Genomic DNA, 15,827 nt, shown 5'->3' with positions numbered 1-15,827 from the left:
TGCAGCTTTCCGTACCATACATCATAAATTAATATACAATAGTCACACAAATACAATCAAACTATAATTACGACATTGCGACGACATCAAGCATCCCATAACTGACTCACATACATAACAAATCAAGCATCCGTTGCAACACATACACTTCAACATAGTAACCACACTTTTAAAAGTTACAAACTTGGCTCCAAGAAGTATAAATAGGACACTGTTACTAATTACTATTCTTCTACAATTTCTTAAATACATCTGTAATAAATCTGTGAAATTCCGATATGAATAATATTCACGTTTTTAATATTGTTATCGTTCTTTAGCGATATAAATAATATTCAAGTTATCATTTATATTCTTTTCCTTCATTAGCATTATAAAATAATATTCAAGTTATTTATATTGTTATTGTTCTTTCGCAATATAAATAATCTGTATTTTATGTAAGTAATTATTATAACACAAATAACCATCTTTCTTTGTAAAACAGGTTATTTTATTTAGATAATTAAATACGTATTATATAATATCTTATATTAATTAAACAAACCGATATTTATCATTTATATTGTGTTATCGTTCTTTAGTGATACTGTATAAATAATATTCAAGTTATTTATATTGTAATCGTGCTTTAGCGATATAAATAACATAAATTTAATATTAGGTTTGGAAAAATCCAGTTGCACAACACTGCTATTAGTTTTTCTTTTTGTATTATTACATTATACTATCTTGAACCACAATAAAATGAAAAGGAGTTACGAGGAATTGAACCTGAGACGTTGACATCTAAATTCCGACGTTCGTCCGCTGAGCTACGAGGGCAAAAGTGTGGAAACATTTTCGGAAAAATTGGCCCAATCACACTCTAAGATTTTCTGATGATTCGAAGAAGCTAGTCCAGGATGCGGGGGGCAAAGGTTAATTGAGATTTCCCGATCTCTGATAGGGTCAAACATCCTGATAGAATTAATATTTAACCCTTGCCGTGACTTTCGGTGAAGTCCGGAGGGCCCAATTAGTCAAATCCACTCTCCTCATCTCCACGCTTGGGCCCCCTGGAATTTAATAAGATGCGAAAGAGATAGTGGTGTGCGGAAAGCAACGGGATGTTACCGCATTTAGGCCTATCCTTCCCAAGAAAAGCTGCAAACATGAACAAAGGAAGCTTTTAATAGAAGAAGAAGGATCTTCTGCGGACGTCTGGAAAAAGAACTAAGGAAGAGACTAGTGAAGTGGTTTGTGTGGAGTGTGGCATTGTATGGGGAAGGAACATGGACATTACGACGAAATGAAGAGAAACGAATTAAAGCATTTGAAATGTGGATGTGGAGAAGAACGGTGCGTGTGAAGTGGACAGACAGAATAAGGAATAAAATTGTGTTTGAAAAAGTGAGTGAAGAAAGAATGATGCTGAAACTGATTAGAAAGATAAAAAGTAATTGGTTGGGTCTCTGGTTGAAAAGAATAATAGACGACATTAGGATATGTGGATCATATGCGGAGACTAAGAGGAAGGCAGAAAATAGGAAAGATTGGAGATTGCTGGGTTTGCAATGAAAGACCTGCCCATGGACAGAACACTTATGTATGTATGTTCAGAATGCCTGGAATATCGTGTCTAAAAACAGTTGCTATTTGCAAAGACTAGTCAATTCCATGCCCACTCGACTGCAAGATGATCGAGATAAGAGGAAGATAGACTAAATATTGAATTGTGGCTTTTTGTTTTGTTTTTTGAACGCTTAATTGTTTGAACGTTTTAAGGCCGACGCCAGTAAATTTGTTTTGTTTATGCCACGAAAGATATTTTTATTGAGAATAAAATCTTTTTTCTTTCCATTTGCAGCCACAATATCATAATGATAAAGTCATGGCATAATATAAGTATTAATGAACCTGATGTTAATTACTAAAATAATCATAAAAGAGAAAGGAGCCATTATGTATAGTTTGTCTCTCTCAAAAACAGAACAAAAAAGAACATAAAAAGCACATGGTTGTAGTCGAACACAGGACCTCATGAATAAGAGACCTGAACGCTACCATTATGCTAACGATAACACACAGAATACTTCAATTATAACTGTAGATATCAGGCAACGTGGTCCAACAACATGTAACATCGCCTGTCTCCGAATTGTAGCGAAGATACCCGAAGGGAACTTTGTTTCAGGAGCGCGGCCACTTTTTCTTTTGACAGCTGTACATATGTCCCTTTGTATCTGTATACACAAAATATAAGTGTAATAATAAATTTTTTAGTTATATTAAGCAAAAGAGTCATTTTTTTATTAATTATGTCCAACAGTTTTAGTAAATAATCATTGTGATGACTTTTCAGTAATATGCAAGAAAAGGTTGCTCATATATTCACAGGGTCGTATTCGACCCACAGTTAAATGGGCACTAATGATTATGTAAGCAGAGATTTTGCATTGTCGTTCTCTTACTATGACTAAAAGAAGCAACATTTGTGAAAATGAAGACATTTTTCAAAAATAAAAATTACAGGCATATATAGGTCAAAGGAGCAGCAATGCAATTTACGGAAGTAAGATAGGCTTAAAATATGAATGAACTCTTGTATTGCTGACATTGTTAAAGAATTACTGTACATTAAATATTATTCCCAAATTTCTTATTTCTTTAGACATCACAGAGCTTTGGAGATGGTATATTAATTTATTTACTTATTTATATGATTTGATTACACTGTACTTGTAATGTCTTTGTTTTTTTAATAATGTCAAAGTTTTCATCTTTTATAGCCAGTTCTTCACAACCTGCACACATTTTAGTCAAAGTTTAAAATGCACACATAAGCTTGTTCCACCCTTACAAATGGTTCCTTGTCTTACTGGCAACTAGAGGCACTTTTCCCATTCTATATCAAATGTAACACTTTCATGCCTATATTAATATTCCAGCAACAAGATTGTCACACATTTCTTTTGTCCATTCAGTCCATACCATCATTTGCAAATATTACACTTCACCAAGGACTTCCTTGCCTGCTCTGGATACATACGGTAACATATTTCCTATCAACTTTTCAATGCTGTACATAGTGCAAATATGGTTGATCAGTACGAGATTGTTGTATTAACAAAGTTTCAGGTTTGCAGTTCTATTCTTGATGTCTTTAGTATATTTAAAGAAGTATTAAAGCTCTTGACTTCTTGAGTCTTTCTTCCTTCTCTCTTTCAGTATACCAGGGATATATAAGAAAAATAAGTTAGAAGATCATTAAAAATAAACTGAAACTTTTATTTTTAACAGTTAAGCTTTTAAATTTACTAGTATGTACAACACCAATTATATACTAAATTTGTTTTTGAAAATGTGTAGTGACTAGAATGTTCTATAAAAAAAATAACAGGAAGTAATGAGGTAATTTTTATTTACTACCCGATATATATTTTATATCAGAAAATGTATATTAATTACATACAATCAACTACTCTCCAACAGAACAAGTCTCGAAAGTTACGAAACACGTTTGTAGTGAGTATTTTACGTATGGGGAGGGGCCAACACAAGGTGAAACAAACATTTCATATTTTACATAGGGTTCCAAAAATACAGATACTGTACATATATGGTTAATTCCGAGTGGACGACACTCACATTATAGACCACTGGGCTGAATTTGTTGTCACTCTGGGGTCAGGTCTGAAAGAAGAATGATCACTAACCAATAAACAGACATGGGACTCAACCAACTGTATTTGTTAACTGTTAAAAATGCGTGTCTTTCAGACAGAATTTGTGTTCCTTCTCAATGATCATTCAGTGTTTAAATATGTATTCAAGTATTAAATATGTATTCAATATGTATTGAGGAACTTGAGCATGTAAGATACTATTATTCTTTCTAAATTTAAATATTTTCCAAATGTCTGATAAATGAAATAACTTAACAGTAAAGCAAGTATTTCAACTGCTATGTCTTAAGATATTTTCCCATTACTTTGGTAATAAATTTAATTCAATCGCCAGTAAATCAATTTGGAAGATGATCTCTCTTCGCTTCATTATTTAAATTCATCATCACCATCAGCACAAACATAAATAGCTTAGATTTAGGTTCATTTCAACCTGTTTCTATGTCTCAAGTTGCTTTTGATTTGACTGTAGAGTTATAAAATCATTAAATTAATCTAAGATAATATATATTAAGTTTTCCTGCTTTAACTTTAGTATAATTTTCAAATACAAGAAGCTGATATTTTTGAAGACGAAGTGTGGAAAGTACTTTTCAAAAATTAACTTCCCATCAGAAAAAAGCAAGTATTAATAGGTATATTTTCCTTGTTAGAAATAACACACATGGAAGTGAACAAATACAGTTCATAAATGTTCAGTATTTAATGAAGATTAAAATCTTGCCAGCATAGATACCTTAAGATATATATATATATATATATATATATATAAAATAACACAGTGTCAAGAATAAATTAAAGATTCCATTCATTAGTGCAAGCAAATTACAATTCACTTCTGTATATGAAATATTACTCATGTGAACTGAATTTCCACGATAAATGAACTATCAGTACAGCGAAGATGACCAGCATTATTCACTCATATGATACAAAGAAAACATGTTAATCTTTTAATATTTCGGGTTGTAAATCTGGAGAATTCAGATGAAGTTAGCTTTACTATATTCACAAAACTGACATAAAATATATTTTCAAAAGATATATTTCCCTCTTCCTGGCACACCATTAGGCAAAAGCTGGAGCATCAATTTTTCAATGCCAGAGAACTGGTTCAAATCCCGGCAAGTTTATGTATAATTTCTGGTGGACAAAGACAGTGCTTAGTTGCAGTTCTATCCTAATTATCATTCGTATATCCATCTCTCTTGGTGCACTGTGGGAAAAGAGAACTGCACAGTTTTGGCCCATTATGTCTTGAAAGTACAAGAGGTATCTAGTAAAAAAAGAAAATTGTAATAATTATGATGTTGCCTTGTAATCACCATACATATTTAGACTATAACCGAGGTTTGGGCCAATTATTTGTAAAAAGAATTAAATTGTAACTCATTTACAATTATGAATGAAATCTACCAGCAGTATTTATATGTAATCATTCTATTTCATGTATACATGCTTGAAAAGAATTGTACAATGCAATACACACAGGTGTTTACAGACACATAACCGATTCACTCAATCTGTTGAATTTGTCAATGTTCAATATGGGTTGACATTTAACACCATTTTGAGCATTACAATATCAGGACAATATTGTTAGATGTTTAGCCTAAGAACAAAGACACAGTTTCAGAAAGTTTTTCAAGAAAGTTTTTTTCTTCTAATATATGTATTTCGTTTTTAACATCTTAGAGTATATGAAGGAAAGCACATTAAAAAATCTTTCTTCTAAACTTAAGGAGTTTCATAAATATGTGCAAGCCCATGAAGCAAGTATGTATAATCATCCACTTCTACATTGTAATATTGTAGTCATATGAGGCCTTCATGTAAATCTGGATTCACACATTTCACTGAACTTCAGAGATTAAAAAAGTATGTGGATATCATATCGTCGCCTGAATGCAAGATCTAGGTAACTTGGTTTTTCATATTTTGTGACATCGCCTATTTACTTATTTATTGCACTAAGGAATATGTCTCGTTTTCTTTTACCTATTTGTTACATTGGAAAATAGATGTCACTGGTATCGTTCAATCAGTTACCTAGATCCTGGATTACATTTTGTGCGATTTTTGCTATGCTATAAAAGAGGTACAGTAACTAAAAAACGCAAATTTCCTGTTACCTAGTTCTTGCATTCAGGCGACGATATATTCTGCCAGACTGTGTTACCTGGCCCCTGTTTGCCGAGGTTCTGAAGAATGAAGAAGCAACAGTGATTTCATTACATATTGTTACTAACAAATGCTCAACAGTAATGCAGCTCTGTTGTGTGTTGCTGACATTAACGTCAAGGTAATATAAACAGGATCAAGATAAATATTAATAAATGGAATAATAAACTGGTTCCAACTGAATTTGTAAAAGTTTCTCTTTTTGTGGGAAAAATAATTTACATTTTAAATTATCAAAGGTACATTTCACGAACATTATATCCTCTTCCATCACTATAGTGAAAAAGATGAGAATAGATTCGAAACTTTAATTATCCAACTCCACGTTACAGTCCTACCATTATAGACACGTGTAATTCTGAACACCAGCCCTACAGTCCTGTAGAGTAAGGTCCTCAAGGGACATGGAGTCTTTCGGAAGAAATAACAACGGTTTTATTTGCGATATTCGGAATCACACATATTATCTACTTGAAATACTAGGTGTGTCACAAGCTACACAGTTAGACCCACAATCAGTCGTTAATGAAAACTTCAGAATTTAATATGCCAAACATAAACTGAAACCATTTTTCTAATTTTTTTATAATTCTAACATTGGAGAAGGTCAGATCGCCGTCATCATCTCATTGCATAGACCAGCCTCCTATGGTGCACCCTGGGCAATGACTCTATCGGTAAACTGGCTTCATGTGGGTGAAAGACGAACAGTCATGTACCCGCCATTAGACAGTAAAACATAGTGAATGCCATTTTTACAGGTGCCTTCTACTCAGACATATAATATTTTCACTGTCAAGGCTTTTACTGGCTAGATCTGAAGGTACAAGCAACTAGCCCAGCAGCGGACCATCAGATCTGTGCCCCGTAAGATATGCAAATTGAACCCTAATTCCTTCTCAGCCTCGGTAATTCATTTCTCTCCTTGCATTCCTACCTCTCTCTTTTGTATTTCTCTCCCTTTCTCTCCCCCACTATTCACAATTTTTAACCTTCTTGCAGGATAATTTATTTGCACTTGCAGTCCAGTGTTGTCAAATCAACATGAATACTGTAGCACTGAGTGATAAAAAAAAATATTATTAAGCAAGTACTAGCATTTTTCGATGAAGAGAAACAAACAGGTCAATATCTGTTTCCTCCAAATCAGATGATATAAGGTCACAACATTTAATGAGGAACTGACTGGATTGAAGCCAAACAATGAACCTCGTGTTGTCTTGTAGGTAATGTGAGAGTTATCGTAGGGCTAATGCAGGGCTACATTATTATATTTACAGCACGTTTATCTAGAAATCGTAACTACATAACAGTAACAGCTTCAATGTTGCCTTATATCACTGATTACGGATAGCCTCCCCCCCCCCAAACTATATATCTTTGTGACCCACAGGAAACAAACAAATAACAGTAAATGTGAACTCACCACACTTGTTGTGGGGCAGAGGCGGCATACCAGGCCAGACAGAGGCTGTAAAGAGAAGAAATAACATTTCGATTAAAGTAATATTAAATAGAAGGGATGCAGGCATTCAATATAATATATGATATGTCGTGTTTTAGGTTTTTGCCAGCTGCTATTGAAGCATTAGACATATCTGGTGCAGAACTGTGTATTCAACACTGAGTAGATGTATTGCTCATAAACTGAATCAGGCTGAAGATGGAATTCAGACAAAAAAGACCTCTCAGCACATAAACAAACAAATAAATTACAAATTTACAATCTGTACCAAATCAGCACAAGTTTAGATATATAACACCAATTTGTATAACAAATCAATACAAAATACAAACTACATAACAATGTGAGTTATTTCCCTGCGTCACACTGCCATGTGTGCTATGTAGCACATCCTAACACTACTTAAAGCTGAATATAAATTAAGACATTAATAACAATCCATGGCCAAGGTCAACCAACAAACTATTGTCGTCACGTGCACAAGCCTGGGCAGAGGTGATCGATCATCCAACAGATACAGGAATAACGTGGTGAGCAAGATCTTCCCTCGAGTAAATGAAGACATTAAGTAATACTAATATACAGGGTGTTTAAAAAATACGGGGCATAATTTCAGGTATGTATTTCCCACATGTAGACAATCAAAATAGTTCATTACAACATGTGTCCGGAAATGCTTCATTTCCGAGTTATGCCCTTCACAACATTGAAATTCACCAGAACGTTTTTATTTCCGCAGGTCGTTGTCATTACAGAAGATGTTCAAAATGTCCACCTCCTGCTTGAATACAGACCTCACATCGATGTCTCATTGACCTGCGAACACGATCCCAAACTCCAGGAGTATTGCGTAGGTCCTCAGAACATGCCACAATTCAATTCTGAAGGGATTCCAAATCAGGCACCGGAGACGAATAAACCAATGATTTTAAATGGCCCCACAAGTAGAAATCGAGAGGGTTCAGATCAGGTGAGCGTGGAGGCCAAGCAAATGGGCCACCTCTACCTATCCATCGATCAGGAAACCTTCGATCCAAGTACCGGCGAGCCGTACGACTGAAGTGTGCAGGAGCGCCATCATGCAAGAAGTGAATGCGTTGACGATTGATCAGTGGAGTGTCTTCTAAAACATGAGGTATGGTGTTTTCCAGGAAGTTTGTGTACGCCTGCCTCGTAAGTCTGTTTACAAGTACATGGGGTCCAACTAATCGATCACAAATGATACCGGCCCACATGTTGAGGGAGAACCGCACCTGGTGATGAGATGGAACAGTTGCACGTGGGTTTTCATACGCCCATACATGCTGATTGTGGAAATTTGTTATGCCATCTCGTGTGATCAGTGCTTCATCTGTAAATAATACTAAGGCAGGAAAGTTCGGATTTACACCACACTGCTGCAAGAACCACTGACAGAACCTAACTCGTGCAGGGTAATCTGCTGGTGACAGGGCCTGTACACGTTGCAAATGATAAGGATACAATTGATACTCTTTCAACAGTCTCCAGACAGTCGTATGAGGAACATTGACTTGCAACGCTACCCTTTGTGTGCTGATAGAAGGAGTCATGTTCACAGCCTCCAGAATCTCCTCCTGTACTTCTGGAGTTGTAGATCTTGGTCGTACCCTTCCCAAACCAGGAGAGTTAAATTTTCCATACTCGCACAGACGGTAATGGAGACGTACAAATGTCTTCCGATCTGGACATTGTCACTGTGGGTACCTCTTCTGGTACAAACGACGAGCCAGCGCAGCATTGCCGTCCGCCTTACCGTACATGAAGTGTATCTCTGTCAGCTCTTGATTTGAATACATGTCGCACAGTCTAACGCCTACACAACACTGAATGTAACCTTCGCCTCGGAATGAACTGTCAGAGTGCCCTCTTAACGTCTCCTTTGACGGCAACGACCTGCGGAAAGAAAAACGTTCTGGTGAATTTCAATGTTGTGAAGGCCATAACTCGGAAATAAAGCATTTCCGGACACATGTTGTAATGAACTATTTTGATTGTCTACATGTGGGAAATACATATCTGAAATTATGCCCCGTATTTTTGAAACACCCTGTATAAAAGGAGTAATAGTGAAAACATGAAATAATTTTGTTGCTGACCCAATGCAATACAGAAAATATGTTATTGTCTATTTATGGCTGAGTTATATAATGTGAACAAAATTTGGATAAGTTTCGATAATACAAATGAATTACAATTTCGCGAGTTTGATTTCCAATCATCTCAGAATTCAACATTAACATCATAGCCTACGAAAATATTACCACATTTCCAAACTATGCGTGAGTTGTACCAACTCTGAAAGCCATTCCTTGACACCTACCTGTATTGTGTTGTTACATACTTTCTTGAACATTGCCTACCCCATTTCATTAAGATTTCACTGTAATTTAGAATCTCCATAATATTAATAACATTATTTCATACACTTCTCTGATTTCATTTCCTCCATAATCATCTTTGTTTCTGAAGTTTTCTCAATCTTATCGTGGTTGTTGTATTTATGTACAGTTTCCCTGAAAAAGGATGAGACGATTGAATATTCCTAAGTCTCAGATGTAAGACATTGCGCATGATCGGAGACCAGAGCACTGATACACAAGATAACGAATATTGAGTTACTTAAATTCAGACTATTTGGTTTGTTATTAGCATCGTTCCGAAATTCACTTCAAAAACTGCAAAAAATATGATAATATTACGTAAATGAAAGATAAATATATATATAAATCGTGTAGTTAAATCGACAATGGACCTTCATGACTAGATCGACACTCCGCACAGAAAGGAAAGCTTTCGTGTCGTTTCAATAGCTCAGACGCTAAGACTTCTGCATGTTGTGTAGAAGAGTGCGAGTTCGAATCTTAGTCTACATCAACGATTTTTTTTATCTAAATAACGTTGAAATAGCTATGTAATGTTGAAATAGAGTTTTACAAAGTCCTGAGATTAAGTGTTAATGATCGCAAACAATACAAAATTACAAGTTATAATATTATAAACGTTAATCTAATGAATGCATTTATACACACACATATACAATGTAAATGCATATATATTAAAAACTAACAATTAAAATGAAATTAAATATATATATATATATATATATATATATATATATATAATAATAATAATAATAGACAAACTTTTACAAAGGTTTAGAGTCCTTAGGCTATGTCATTTGTTGAGTAATTATTACAATATTTTATTAATAGCTTTCCCATATGTGTAAGAAATGCACTCGCACAAAACAATTTTTGTTAAAAGTATGGCTTTGGATTTTTTCATTCTCACACCTTCAGTTAATTTTAACTATTTTATCTACGTGTTTGCAATAGTATTTAATTTAGTATGCATTCAAGTTTATTCATGTTATGATTGAATGGAAAAGCACTGTTGCAGTTATTGACTAATTACATATATTAATACTAATTATTAAATGCATCTGTTAAGTAACCAATTGCAGTATCTTTTGCAAAATCTTGAATGTTTAAGTTGTCAATAATATTTCTGTAGTATATACTATAATACGTTAAAAGAATTTGCAATAGATTTGGGATCCTCTGCTTTATAATAATTGGTTTTAATGAAAAAATATTTTCTTTCTTAGGATATCTACAAGTTTAAATTTAATAATATTCCGAATAGGTTTAATTGCATTATCTGAGTTTTGTACTTTTCTATTCAAATATATTCTATTTCCCTCTTTCATAATTTTTGATAAATTACACTGTACTCCTTGCAGTATTTAAGAACATGAGGATCATTACATTGCAACTCATTACATATAGTTTCTTCTTTTTAATACATGAGATTTTGAAGTCCCTGCGTTATCTACATGTTTTTACTTTTGAATTTTTTCACAACATTGAGTGGAGAACATCCACTGAAGTGATTATGAAATTAAGTGAAAAATGCAATACATTAACTCTTAATATCAGTAGTACCAGTATCATATACGTTTTTCCAAGATTCATTTTGTAGACATAAATGTAAATAATCATTAGATACAGCATTTACGATCCTTTCTTAGTTTTTAAATTAATATTTTGAAATTGTTCAGTGACATTGGAAACACATAGGATTTGTTTATCATGTTCAGACAAGCCATTGATTATAGGTTCTGTCGAATAGGAATTAGTCTAATTCTGTGTACAAAACATTTATCAATGGCTGTGCTACTTCAGCTTAGATTTAATTTGATTAGTTTCACAACAACTGGACTTCCTGTTATATCCTGTTATTTAGATATTTAATTTAGGGTTGATTTATTAACTCTTACTATGCAAGATGCCTCTTATTTCAATAATTCTATATCACGTTAAATAGTCATTGTCTACACTAAAGTATTATCGTCATCCCTCACTTCTCATCGTAATGGCGAACCGACATGACATGAGACAGCGAGTTATAGCTCTAGTTGAGGCTGGATATGGGGCTAGATCTGCTGGCTGTTTGGTCGGTGTTCCTGGAAGTACAGCCGTGAGGTGGGTTCATCGTTACCAAAATTGAGGGGAGGTCGAAAATCTCCCTATTCCTGGGCGTCCGCGGATTTCTTCATTGGAAGAGGATGCTCTCTTATTCGAGACAGTTCGACAGGACCCCTTTCTGACTGCTAACGAAATAAGAGCAGCATCTAACTTTCCCGGCTCTTCACAGACTGTGATCAGCAGGTTGAGGAACCGCGGTATTAGGAGCCAGAGGGCTGCGCAAATGGAAATATTGGGGGAAGCACAAGCTGTCGACCATCTTGCCTTCGCTACCAATCGAGTGGATTTCGATTGGAGAGATGTAATTTTCTCTGACGAAACAACCATCTCGAGTGATTACGAAGGTCCTGTCCGTGTCTATCGTGAGGATGGTTTCTGACATGACCAGCGCTATGTGCACTGACGTGAAAGATCGGGGCGCTTTAGCATATCGTGTTGGGGGCGGATGTCTTACGATGGACCTGGCGTTATAGAACGCATCTATGGCTGGTTTAATGCGGGAACTTACGAGCACATTCTGGAAAATATATTCCTTCCCTCCGCCCGAGAACGTTTTCCCGAAGGAACATTGCTGTTCCAGCAGGATAACCATCCCGTGCACTATGCTGCAAGCATTCAAAGATGGTTTCAAAGGAGACCCGAGATCGAAATCATTAATTGGCCTCCGAAGTCACCTGATTTGAATGTCATCGAAAATTTATGGGCGGAATTGAAAAAGAGAAGGATAGCCCCTATGCCCACCGACGCCCTCGAAATCGAGACGAATTGTGGGATCAAGTTGTTGACACCTGGGAAGATCTCGCCGGGGATCAGAACTTATTCCACAATCTCGTGACATCCATGCCGGATCGACTTAGAGCTGTAATAGAAGCTGATAGCATGTGGACAAGATTTTAAGTTAACAGGTCTCTTTTTGTTTCTTATGATTTTTGTTTGAGGAAGAATACTTTTAACTTCCAAGTAAGTTTTATTTTTTTTGACGAGGTTCAGCCAACTTGTAAAACCCAGAAGTTGGGCATAAATTATTAATATTTTTCGACAAATTAGACAGTCGAGGAACTCTGAACAAATTAATTACACCGCAATAAAAAAAAGTTTTACCCGGGATCGAACACGAGACGTTTCGGTTATACAGTCGAACCAACACGCTACTATATGAGCTACCGAGACAAGACAGTGACAGCAGCAGTCCAGAATGTAGATCTCTTAGCAGGCATTTGCCATTCGGTACAGTGAAGCAAAGATATTTTGTGACTCCAGCTATGTTGTGAAATCCTGGCCTTAAATAGCAGTCTTCTTCGTGATCCTTATTCTGGTCCTTGTCCTTGTTGTGGTCCTTGTAACAATTCTTGTACTATTTGTCATGGTATGTATCGTTACGTCGATATCGAGTGAACCGCGCTGTAGAACTTTAACTTCCGACGACCAAGAATCGTCTCATTCTTTTTAAGGGTAACTGTACATTTACATTGAAAGTCTATCACATTTTTACAATCCCCACAACAAATGTGGCTATGGCTTAACTCCCCTTCTCATAATAAATTTGGCAAAATATTAATTGTGACGATCAGTATAATATTCTGAATGCAATTGTAGTAACTGTAAAAAAATTGTGCTGATAAACAACATCATAACGCCTAGCTGTAATTTTCTGAAATCCAGATTAGATGATATAAGGTCACGACATTTAATAAGGAACTTATTAGTTTTGAGCAAGACGATGAATCTTGTGTTGTTTACTAGGTAACATAGGAATAATGCGGGGCCACATATTCTGGTTGCAAGTTTATCTTGAGGCCATAATAACGAAATTCGATAGAATGAGAGTGTTTACAAATAAACATTGGCACACCCAAGAGCGAGGGGGGCTAAGTGGGTGAAAAAAAGTATGAAGAAAAGGAAATGGTTATATTATACTGACGTGACTGTATGTATTATTGTGGGAATTGTGTGATTATTAGAACACTTAATTTTAAATAGGATGAATGTGAATTGATCTTAACAATATACTTTTATTTCCAAAAGCTCAGCATTTCAATAATGATCGAAGATATGAAATGTTTATTTCGAGTGTGTCTAATAGCCCCAGCCATTCACATCAGCAATCACTTTCAGGTTTCAGTCCATCTACACTTCGCATAGAGATTCAATGCTGCTCTATGACACTGATTGCAGATAGCCCTCACCCGCAAATCATACTTCAGGAAAGTGAACATGAACTCACATTTATGTGACGTCCAGGTTTGTGCCATTTCGGGTATGTTGGCTGCTATAAAGAAAAGAAATGACAGAATATATTACAATTCAAGTGATTAAATCATTTGGTTAATGGCAGGCAACTAACACTAATTAGGTGGCATGTCTTTGTTGAGGTGTGATGTGTCATTTTCGGATATATTAATCTCGTCTTGTGATTCTATAAAGAAATGAACTGAAAATCTGTAATAGAATTCAAGTGATTAAATCATTTGCTTAAAACCAAATATGTAACACTAATTAGAAGGGATACAATCACAGAATATAATATAACTAGTGGCTTGTGCAGCAAATGCTGCTGCAAACTAAGTTCGTTAGACGTTCAAATAAAAATTTTTCAGGTTTATTTTCAATGAAGAATACTTGTCTTTTTGATAGTTATTTGCTTCCATAATAATGAAACATACTCCCTCTGAATGAATTTTTTTAGGTCAAATACTTTTTCTACAACCTATCCAACATCAGTTTTTGAGTTTCAACGCGAAAACGCAAGTATTAATGTCAGGACGATAGCAGTAGCTATTTCAGGTCATTGTGGATTGTAGGCAAAAGTTAAAAAAATGTCAGGTTTGCTAAGCTTTCGAACAATTGCATTTTCGTATAGCTGCTGCATGTAGAACTTGAAATGTAGAGCGTAAAATCATTTTATCCTACTAAGATATCTTGCTGAAATGATCTGGAGATTACAAAATTTTCTAGGCCTCTTATTTTATCAGTAAGTAATACCTTTTGATCTTTCCTTAGGAACTGTAATTTTTGCGCTCTCTCGAGCCAATACTGAAGACAATGACACAATCAATATCTACACTACACCGCCATTAAGTATATGAAAATGACCCAACCCCACTGGGTTAATAAGTATAAAAATATTCGATTTTTATTAACAATATTATTATCTTACTTAAGTTTTGTAGTTATATATAGCAGCCACTCAGTAAATTATAGAAATGAAGATCTAAATTAAGATATTCTCTACATTTACTTACATAACCTCAAAACGTTTCACTTTCATGTCATCAATATAGCATTAATATTATGTACAATTAATGAAAAATAGATGCATCATGATATTAACTATAATAATATTTAATATCTAATGGTAATGATGTCACCAAACCACCTCAAGTTTCGCAGATTTGAATATCCAATACACAGCTGTACTCAGAAAATTATACACTGCAGAATCAGTTATTAATAACAAATTGAATTGAGCTCTAAATACGTCGGCAATCCTGCAGGTCATACCTTCGTGTAATAGCCTATTGTTTATTGTAGTGTGTGTTTTGTTCTGAAATCCGATCAAGTCGGCCGTGATTCAATAAAAACTTTGGGTTCCAAGCTTCAAAATGAGGGGTTATTTATTAAAATCCGGTCAGCCGTTTTCCCGTAATTTCCATTACCAGTTCAAATTATATGTATGGATTGTTTTGTCGAATTTTGGGTGTTTGACAGCTGCTTTTCAAACATTAGAAGTATCTGGTGAAGATCTCGCTACTCAAATAGGCTACCGTACTTACTGGCTTTTAAGGAACCCGGAGGTTCATTTTGAGAAATTTAGAAAATGTTAGGATATTTTCAGATTTTTTGGAATTTCGACATTTTAAAATTTTTTGGAAATTTTGAAAAAATTTGAAAATTATTGATATTTTTGAAAATTTTGAAATTTTTTGGAATTTCGTCGAAATTTGAAAATTTTTTAAAACTTGAAAATTTTGAAAACATTGAGAAATTTTAAAAATTTTGTAATTT

At 34.8% G+C, this 15,827-nt stretch overlaps 1 long non-coding RNA gene across 3 annotated transcripts; it reads right to left on the bottom strand.

The window, feature by feature from the left end:
• Positions 1-3,235: 3,235 nt before the first annotated feature.
• Positions 3,236-15,468, bottom strand: LOC138710137 (uncharacterized). 3 transcript variants are annotated; one of them, XR_011335079.1, is made up of 4 exons: positions 15,324-15,468; positions 14,047-14,091; positions 7,276-7,320; positions 3,236-3,675 (listed from the first exon to the last, which is right to left on the bottom strand). It is a non-coding gene; the product is annotated as an uncharacterized lncRNA (long non-coding RNA). The 3 variants fall into 3 exon arrangements; XR_011335080.1 differs by lacking the exon at positions 15,324-15,468 and adding an exon at positions 14,805-14,958; XR_011335078.1 differs by lacking the exon at positions 15,324-15,468 and adding an exon at positions 15,199-15,287 and having other exon boundaries at positions 3,237-3,675.
• Positions 15,469-15,827: the final 359 nt, after the last annotated feature.

Source organism: Periplaneta americana, chromosome 12 (genome assembly GCF_040183065.1).
Source record: "Periplaneta americana isolate PAMFEO1 chromosome 12, P.americana_PAMFEO1_priV1, whole genome shotgun sequence".
NCBI lineage: Eukaryota > Metazoa > Arthropoda > Insecta > Blattodea > Blattidae > Periplaneta > Periplaneta americana.
This window is presented reverse-complemented; position numbering and strand designations above follow the sequence as displayed.